At 42.6% G+C, this 10,204-nt stretch overlaps 1 non-coding gene across 1 annotated transcript; it reads left to right on the plus strand.

The window, feature by feature from the left end:
• The first annotated feature begins 647 nt into the window (after positions 1-647).
• LOC120223184 lies at positions 648-751 on the plus strand. The gene has a single exon (XR_005526223.1). It is a non-coding gene; the product is annotated as a U6 spliceosomal RNA (small nuclear RNA).
• Positions 752-10,204: the final 9,453 nt, after the last annotated feature.

Here is a 10,204-nt window from a genome sequence, read left to right on the forward strand (position 1 = left end):
TGAAATGGGGAAAGAAAACAGGGGTCTAGAAAGGAAGGGATCTGAATTCTTCCCTTTGCCGGGCCGCTGATTCGCTCTACAGCATGTATTAAGCTTTGGAGCCCCTCTGGACTTTGTGTATAAAATCAGATGATGGAAACTGATTCTCTTCCAGATCTTTCTAAACGTCAGCAACTCTATGAATTGAAAACCAGATTGTTACAAACATCTAAAAACACTCCTGAAAACCTGAAAGAAAGGGATTTTGAGAAAATGGCAGGTTAAGTGTACATTTCCAGACCCTCCAATCTCCCACCTCCTCACGAGGACCACCCAACAATCTAGAAAAGTGTGATGTTCCAGCAGGTGTCCATGGCTGGGGCATCATTTTTTAATGCTTTAAAATACAGAAGATTGGGGCGCCTGGGTGGCTCAGTCTGTTAAGCGTCTGACTTCAGCCCAGGTCATGATCTCACAGTTTGTGGGTTCGAGCCCCGCGTCAGACTCTGTGCTGACTGCCAACTCAGAGCCTGGAGACTGTTTCAGCTTCTGTGTCTCCCTCTCTCTCTGACCCTCCCCTGCTCATGCTCTCTCTCTCTCTCTCAGAAATAAGTAAAAAACATTTAAAAATGTTAAAAAAATAAAAATAAAATAAAATACAGAAGATTGTGCTCACTCCGGCAGCACGTATACTAAAACTGGAATGATACAGAGATCAACTTGGCCCCCGTGCAAGGATGACACGCAAATTCGTGAAGCCTTTCGTATTGTTTACACGTATACAATGGAATACTCCTCGGCGATAAAATGGAATGAAGTCTTGCCATCTACAACAACGTGGATGGAACTGGAATGTATCCTGCTCAGCGAAATAAGGCAGTCAGAGAAAGGCAGGCATCATATGATTTCACTCACATGTCGAATTTGAGAAACACGACAGATGAACATAGGGGAAGGGAAGGGAAGGGAAAATAAGATAAAAACGGAGAGGAAGGCGAACCATAAGAGACTCTTAAATACAGAGAACAAACTGAAGGTTGAAGGGGGTGAGGGTGGGTTCAGTGCGTGACAGGCAGTAAGGATGGCACCTGTTGGGATGAGCACCGGGCATCAAGTGTAAGAGCTGAATCACTGGGTTCTACTCCTGAAGCCAAGACCACACTGTACGTTCACTAACTTGAATATAAATTAAAATAAATAAATGAAAACAAACACAGAAATAAAATACAGGGGGGGGGGGCACCTGGGTGGCTTAGTCGGTTAAGCGTCCGACTTTCGCTTAGGTCATGATCTCACGGTTCGCGGGTTCGAGCCCCACATCGGGCTCTGTGCTGACTGCCAGCTCAGAGCCTGGAGCCTGTTTCAGTCTGTGACTCCCTCTCTCTCTGACCCTCCCCTGCTCACGCTGTCTCTCTCTCTCTCCTAAGAAATAAATAAAACATTAAAAAAAAAACTTTTAAAAAAATAAATAAATAAAATACAGGGATCTTGTTATTGTCTGCATTTCTAACTCCCGCGTGAGGCTGCTGCTGCCCGGCCCCCGCTCTCGAGGGAGTCTGGCGTGCACTGAGGACAGTCTCCAGGTGGGGACAGGTGCAGAGACGCACTTGGACACACTTGGTGGAAAGCAGAAAGCTTTGCTTCTCCCACAAAGAGGCTTCAGGAGACAGACTGCAGGTGCCGAGGCTGTCTGAGAAGCCCAAGTGAGAGACTCCTGTGGATCTTTTTGGCACCGCGTGTTTGCTGCACGTGGTCCTGGGGGAGACTATGGAATGTGAAATGAGCTGCCTAAGGAATGAACTGCTCGGCGCTGCTGCCATCGGAGACTCTCCCTCTCCCTGGAAGCCTTCTGCCCCACGTGCGTGTCTTCCCAGGGCAAAAAGAGCAAGGTCCCCCATCCACTGTCAAACGAATTCACCACCTCATTTACCATTTCCTGCCCGTTCACCACTCGCCAGCGGCTGTAACAGCCTGACTTGGGTCGGGACTGAGGGCACCCAGCCCATGAGTGGGTGGGAAGCCAGGAGGGAGGCTGCCTAACAACAGGTGGTTTCTGTTGAAATAGAACCAGCAGACGAGGCCAGAGAAAATTTTAATAAAAATAACGTTGGAGATGTAATTGGTGCTAAAAGAAGACTTTCAGAAGTTCAAAATCTGGTTTACATCATTAAAAATATTTAAATATATTTTTATTTTAGAGAAAGAGCCAGTGAAGGGCAGAGAGAGAGGGAGACAGAGAATCTCAAGCAGGCTCCACGCTTTGCACAGAGCCTCATGTGGGGCTGGACCCCACGACCCTGGGATCATAACCTAAACTGAAATCAAGAGACAGATGCTCAACTGACTGAGCCACTGGGTGCCCCAATTTACAGATTTAGAACTTCACCAGACATGAGGCATCTGGGTGGCTCAGGTAAGAGTCCAACTCTTGATTTCAGCTCAGGTCGTGATCTCACAGTTTATGGGTTTGAGCCCCACATGTGGCTCTGTGCTGACAGTGCAGAGCCTGTTTGGGATTCTCTCTTCCTCTCTCTCTGTCCCACCCCTCCTCATGCACTCTCTGTCTCTCAAAATAAATAAATAAACATTTAAAATAAAGAGAGATTCAGCAGACATGAGAAGTACAGTGGTCAATGCTGAGAGCTGACTGGGATTTGGGGAGAAGAAAGGGAAAAAATAGCTGAGCACATTGAATAAAATACAAGGAGATAGGAAACAGGAATGAAGAGAGAAGAATGGACCTAGCCTGGAGATTATTATGTAAATAATAGAGTTTTGGAGGGAGAAGCACGGGATGGAGAAAAATGAATGCTTGTATAAATATATAAGAAAACTTTCCTAAGCCAAACACAGACTGTTTTCTGTAAGGAAGTGCTCGCCAATTCCCAGGCAAAATTAATGAGAACAGACATATATCTTGCCGCACATCACTGAAATTTCTGAAGCCTGAGAATGGAGAAAATACAGTTTTTCAGACAGAGAAAACAGTACTTGCATAAAAAGAGAATGGAGGCTAGCACCAAATGTCTCCTTTGCAGACTTCTTATAGAAAAGGGCTGTGATCTAGGAACTGTGTACAGAAACATACATTCAGAAAGGAGGGCAAAAGAGGGATATTTTTGGTTGTTCAAGAATTCAGAAATATATCACCCTCACTCCATTACCAAGGAAACTACACAATGCTCCAATAAAAGGAAAAATTAATTCAATTCCAAGACTTCACAACAGGGGGAGGGGGGAGTAAGAATACAAAAAAAAATTGTGACAAGCATGTATACACCCATAAAATGTATAATCTAGATCCATAAGGCATGATGCCAGTGTGTGGAAACGATATATATTGTTGTGCCCTCTCTCCCCCTTCCTTCATTCCTTTTTTTCCTTCAAGCATGTATTTGTATCAGTATGAACTGATAGACTCTTACTTTATGCTTTTTGTTATAGTCCCACACTACTTCTAAAAAAAATGTTCTTGCTCAAATTGTTCCTATGCATGTGAACAGGAAGGAAGGAGGAAGGAACGAAAGAAAGAATGAACCAAGGAACGAAGGAATAAAGGAAGAACCAGGAAAGGAAGGTACTTTACAATAACACAGTATTTGCCTATATTGCCTCACTTGGAGGCATTGGGGTGGGGGGAAGAATTGAAAATCTTGAGGGGCACCTGGGTGGTTCAGTCGGTTAAACCTCCGACTTCGGCTCAGGTCAAGATCTCATGGCCGATGGGTTCCAGCCCCCACATCGGGCTCTGTGCTGACAGCTTGGAGCCTGGAGCCTGCTTAGGATTCTGTGTCTCCCTCTTTCTCTCTTTACCCCTCCCCCAATCATGCTCTATCTCTTGCTCCTTCAAAAATAAATACACATAAAAAAAAAAACTTAAAGAAAAGAAAAAAAGGAAATAAATCTTGAACTTATTTTAGCAATTTGCTTATTTTAGCAGCATGGACAAAGCAATTCTGAAACTACTGTAGCTCTAGGAGAGCCGAGCAAATGACTACACCTGCCAATATTGTTGGGCGCCAAGTTCTCACTGTGGAAGAAGGAAATACAAATATGACTCCCACTGCCAAATCTGAGACAATGTGAGCATGAAAATAATTAGGTACAGTACTGAATTAAAAACCACTGAAACCTAGGGATTAATCAGTCCATACTCAAGGATTAGGTAGGTAGGTAGATAGATAGACAGACAGACGATAGATGGAAAGAATAAGGACTCTTCTTTCAGCTGAATGTCAAGAGCCCACTGGTAAATGTGCAAGGCATGATAGAGCTGGAAAAATCACTACTTTGCAAACAGTATGAGGAATGAGCTGATCGGCAAGAGTCACCAGCGGATGATAAATCCAGGGGACAGTTTTGATAAGGAGCCGGAAGGCTGCGTGGCAATAAAGTATATCACTCTGGACGGCTTATTAGTTGCAAGAGAGAGAAACGAAACCATGATAGAGTGGAGAATCAGTCAACAGCTTGCATAGGTGATCAAAATTCACATCACCAGTGGAGGGTAGGTAGGTATTGTTTAAAGACGGAGGAGGTAAACTGAGGAAAACCCAAGCTCACTTGTTGAGAATGAGATGAGCGTGCATGACCTGAATCAACCATGTCTGAATAATCAGAAAAGCATAGCCAACATTATAACAAATATAAACATTGGGGCGCCCGGGTGGCTTAGTCGGTTAAGAGTCCGACTTTCGCCCAGGTCATGATCTCGCGGTTCGTGGGTTCCAGCCCCACATTGGGCTCTGTGCTGACTGCCAGCTCAGAGCCTGGAGCCTGTTTCAGAGTCTGTCACTCCCTCTCTCTCTGACCGCCCCCTGCTCATGCTGTCTTTCTCTCTCTCCTAGAAATAAATAAAACATTAAAAATATATATATAAACATTATATTTTTTTAAATGTCAAGGGAAACTGTATTCTTATAAAACATGAATGTCTTCCAAAGAAGCCATCTAAATGGCCAACAGACACATGAAAGGACGCTCAACATTTCTCATCATCAGGGAAACACAAATCAAAACCACAGTGAGAAATCACCTCACACCTGTCAGAATGGCTAAAATCAAAAACACAAGAAATAAGTGTTGGTGAGGATGTGGAGCAAAGGGAACCCTGTGCACTGTTGGTGGAAATGCAAACCAGTGCAGCCACTCTGGAAAACAGTATGGAGGGTCCTCAAAAAAATAAAAATAGAATTACAATATGATCCTGTAATCACTACTGGGAATTTACCTAAATGAAACGAAAACACAAATTCCAAAAGATACGTGCACCCCTATGTTTATTGCAGAATTATTTACAATAGCCACGGCATGGAAGCAACCACAGTGCCCGTGTATAAGTAAATGAATAAAGAAGTGATGATATATATTGGTATATATAATATATATGATATATATATAATGGAATATTACTCAACCATGAAAAAGAATGAAATCTTGCTGTTTGAAACAACACGGCTGGACCTAGAGGGAATATAGTTAAGTGAAATAAGTCAGACAGAGAAAAACAATTACCATAGAGTTCACACATATGTGGAATTTAAGAAGCAAAATAAATGAACAAAGGTAAAAAGACATAAACAGAAAAACCCAGACTCAAATACAAAGAACAAACTAGTGGTTACCAGAGGGGAGATAGGTGAGGGGATGGATAAAATAGGTGAAGGGGTTAAGAGTGTCCTTACCATGATAAGCCCTGAGTAATGTATGGAATTGGTGAATCACTGTATTGTACACCTGAAATTGGTATAACCGTGAATGTTAATTATCCTTCAATTTTAAAAAATGTGATTGTCATAAAATACCAAGAAAGGCTGTAGAGATTTCCAGACTAAAGGAGGCTAAGAAGATACAACCAAAAGTGTCACTTAGCCTCAGACAAGGTCCTGCCCTGGCAGGTGAGGATTGCCATAAAAAGTATTATTACATCAACTGACAAAACATGATTATTATACATTCAATTAAAATATTATAACAAAATGTATGAAATGATAATTATACTATGGAAAATGTAAGAGACTATCACTCTTCTTAGGATGTACACACAAAGTGTTCAGGGATAAGAGTAAATATAAGGGGGTTGGGACACCTGAGTGGTTCAGTCAGTTAAGCATCTGACTTCCGCTCAGGTCATGATCTCTCATTTCATGAATTCAAGCCCGGCGTCGGGCTCTGAACTGTCAGCACAGAGCCTGGAGCCTGCTTCAGATTCCCTGTCTTCCTCTCTCTCTCTGCCCCTTCCCAGCTTGCACTCTGTCTCTTCTGCCTCTCAAAAATAAATAAATGTTAAAAAAAATTTTTTAAGAGTAGATATAAGGGTATATATGTAACTTACCCTCAAAAAATAATTACATCTGTGTGTGTGTGCATGTGTGTGTGAGTGTGTGTGTATATACAGAGAAAGTAAATAGAGGTTAGAGGAAATTGGGGTAAAATGTTAATAGGTAAATCTCACAAAGAGCATTGTAGATGTTCTTTGTGCTGGGCCTGTTTTTCTAATTATATAATCGTTTTCAAAAAAAAAAAAAAGTCAGGGAAAAGAATCCACAACTATGAATTCTAATTTTATGAACAAAAAATAAGGGTCAGGAATGAGAGAATGAATACATGAGAAAGCAAAAGCATTCCTAATGTCCCTGTTAGGTTGGCAGGGAGGACAAGAATGATGTTAAATCTTTTTTTTATTTTTATTTTTTATTTCTAGGAGAGAGAGAGAGAGAGAGCATGAGCAGGGGAGGGTCAGAGAGAGAGGGAGACACAGACTCTGAAACAGGCCCCAGGCTCCGAGCTGGCAGTCAGCACAGAGCCCAACGTGGGGCTCGAACCCACAAACCGCGAGATCATTACCTAAGTGAAAGTCGGACGCTTAACCGACAGCCACCCAGGGGCCCCTGATGTTAAATCTTTAGAGGGTCAGGGGGACTCTATGATTCCAGCACACTGACGGGGATTTCCAGGTTTAAGGATGAGGCAAAACGTAAGAGCTATATTGTAAAAGTTGTATCATGTGAGACAAAGGAGGGTGAGGAAAAATAACTTAAAAAATGAATGTCCTGATTCATCGGGAAGAAATGGGAAAAGGGGAAAAGCATGAACAACAATATATTGAATAAATGGTAAATACAAAATAAGAAAGAAGGTAGGAAATCAAACTATCAGAAGGGATGCGAAGGGGTTGAAACTCTCAGACTGGGTTAAGAAATAACATCAACCTGTATGCTCTTTATAAAACACATATTTTAAATTCTTCATGGAAATTTTGAAAATTAAAGGATAGGTAAATGTAAGTCAGGCATATGCAAACCAAATAATATCCAGTGAAAGGAAATTCAAAAGCAATCATTTTGATATTGGCTATAGGAGAGCCACATGCATTTGCAAAGGAAGAGGGATCATTTTCTCCCTCTCCATCTTCTGTTTACCCTTTGGAAGAACGACATTATTTCCTTAGCAATCCACTCGAAAGGGAGAACTTGCGCCCCCATGGATAACATTAATGATGGCTGTCACAGGCCTTCTCTCTTCAAATATTGAACTTAACCTAATGATGTCCTATTGCTGACATTCAGTTTTTTTGTGTTTTTTTTTTTAACAAACAGAAACACAAATGCCTGATTTGGGGGTGCTTGTACTAGCGAACTCAGATATCTCCATTCACACTGAAGAACAGATAAGATAGCTTCAGATGGTGTGTTGAATCCACTAACATTATGGATGCTAAAAACTTCCAGGTATTTCTTAGGTCACTATAAAGTGAGTAGCATCCCCCCTACCTGACAGTACGAGGAAAGACTGCGGACGAACTTCTTCCTCCACGTCTGAGTTTCTGCTGCCACCTACAGTCTAGTCTGGGAACAGCACTTAGCCCTTCCTGCGATTTTTCACAGTTGCCAAAAGGTCCCTTTTTAAACATCGTATGTGCTGAGTATTACACAATGGATATGGCATGTACCCAGGCCAGGACCTGCAGTCATACATCTACATGTCAGGGAGAAAAATGATACAATTAATTCGTACCAGGAACGTCTTCCCTCGTCAGGCCCTGAGATGATCCCTGAGTCATACATCCCAGGGTCACAATATTCTCGGCCAGAAAATTCCACTTAGTCAATGCTCACCCCTGCCCCTCCCGTCCTGAATTAGCCAGCGGTTGAGATGAAGTCTTACCAGCCCACACTGGCACTCCGGTGGAGATAAGAATGATAATATTCACAAGAAACACCAGCATTTCTTTCACACTTCCTGTGTGCCAAGCCCCTTATCCATGTATCACCCCATTTGTTCTTCCTGATACAATACAAGAGTCACTCTCATTCCCCCCTTTTCTTTTACAGACAAGGAAACAAATCAAGGCTCAGAAAAATCAAGTTGCTTGTCCAAAAAACTAATTGAACTAGTAAGTGGTGAGCCCCAGGTTTCAACCCAAATCTTGTGGTTCAAAGTCAACAATCCTCGGGGCGCCTGGGTGGCTCAGTCAGTTAAGCGTCTGACTCTTGATTTCAGCTCAGGTTATGATCTCACAGTGATGAATTCCAGTCCCTCGTTGAGCTCCGCACTGGCAGCGCAGAGCCTGCTTGGGGTTCTCTCTCTCTCCTCTCTCTGCCCCTCTCCATATTTATTGGATCCTCTGTTTCTCAAACCCATAAAAGTTATTTGAGAAAACAGAACCTGCCCCAAAGGAAGAAGTGCTGATGATTCCAGGGGGAATTCAAGGAATGGTGAGAACACGGGCTCTAAAGTCTCCCCAAGGGCTCTCAAGCCCCAGCCCTGCAGCTACAGGCTGTGTGACATTGGGCAAGCCCGTTCACCTCTCTGAGCCTCTGTGCAAAAATGACACGCTTTTAGTTTTAGTCATTGATATAATATATGCAAGGCATGGAGCAAAAGCCAAGACTCTGGCATTAGTGATAGATTTTATTCATTTATTTATTTATTTACTTATTTATTTATTGGAGGGGTGGTAGAATTGTACTTTAATGTCTCTGTTCACTAGCCCAAAACAGGAATTTTCCAATGGTCCTTGTATTTTCCTGAATGAAATGATATATTTGTTTATTAAAGTCATAAATCTGTAGGCCACATAAGATTCCAAGATAATTCTGGGCCAGTGTCTCCTCATCTGTGGATCCTCTAAATTACCCAGTCTGGTGATTTATACACAGTAGATATCAATAAAGAACAAATGAATACGATCTGTAGAAAGACTTTCTAAATATTGAAACATGGGACACCATATAACAATAATAATAATGTAGGAACTTAATACATATAAAACTGTACTAGAGAAAATAAAGGTTGGCATAGCCACGAAACAGGATATTGTGTGTCCACATGACCTGGGAGAGTATTTGTGCTATAATCCTGCAGGGTTGGAGAGTTGGAGGTCTGTAGGAAGTGACATCTTATACACACACACATATGCACACATCCATACACCTGCTATATTTCCCAATTTAATTTGTCAAAAAGAGAGAATTAGCAGAAATGTGGTTTCTCCCTGAGGGAGCAGGTAAGAGGTCTTGAGAGGTTTGTCCTGGCCCCTGACTTCCAGCTGAAACAGCCAGTGTCACTCTGTCCACGTGACCCTGTGAGGGTTGAACAAATAGCTAAGTCGTTGCAGAATCACCCCCCTCTCATACAGAGGTAGCATCACCAATCTGTCATCACATGCACTGATAATCTATGTGCTTCCATTTGAAGAAACACATATGAACATTGATCTTTCCTTGTTCTTGACCCTGACTCCATAGCCACAAGGCTGCATCCTCTCCCAGGCAGCGGGTCAAGGCCGTCCCTACAGGGCCCTGAGCAAATTCTCTACCTGCATCTCTCTGTGGCCCCAGGAAGCCTATCTCCCCACCATCTGCCCCTACTCTGATCCCATGCCATTCCCTGACTGGTTCTCAAATGATGTTGGCCTGAGGTCACTACCACACATCCATATAGCCTACAGTCTCAAATATTCAAAACTATGGAAGAATAGACTAGAAGAAAATATGATAAAGTATTCACGGGGGCTGCCTTTGCGTGGTGGAATTCCAGATAAGTTTTCTTGTTGTTGCTGTGGTTCCTTTACTTTGTGTTGTTTCTATTTGGTTCTATTGCTTTGTCAGTACTGGCTAAAGGCTCTGCAGTCCACAGGCATTAGGCAGAGCGGAGGAGGCCCTTGGCACAGTCACACACTGCCGGGCACAATCAGAAATCATTGGTCCTGTTATCCTGACTT

Source organism: Hyaena hyaena, unplaced genomic scaffold (assembly GCF_003009895.1).
Source record: "Hyaena hyaena isolate Hyena2069 unplaced genomic scaffold, ASM300989v1 scaffold_17, whole genome shotgun sequence".
NCBI classification, from domain to species: Eukaryota; Metazoa; Chordata; class Mammalia; order Carnivora; family Hyaenidae; genus Hyaena; species Hyaena hyaena.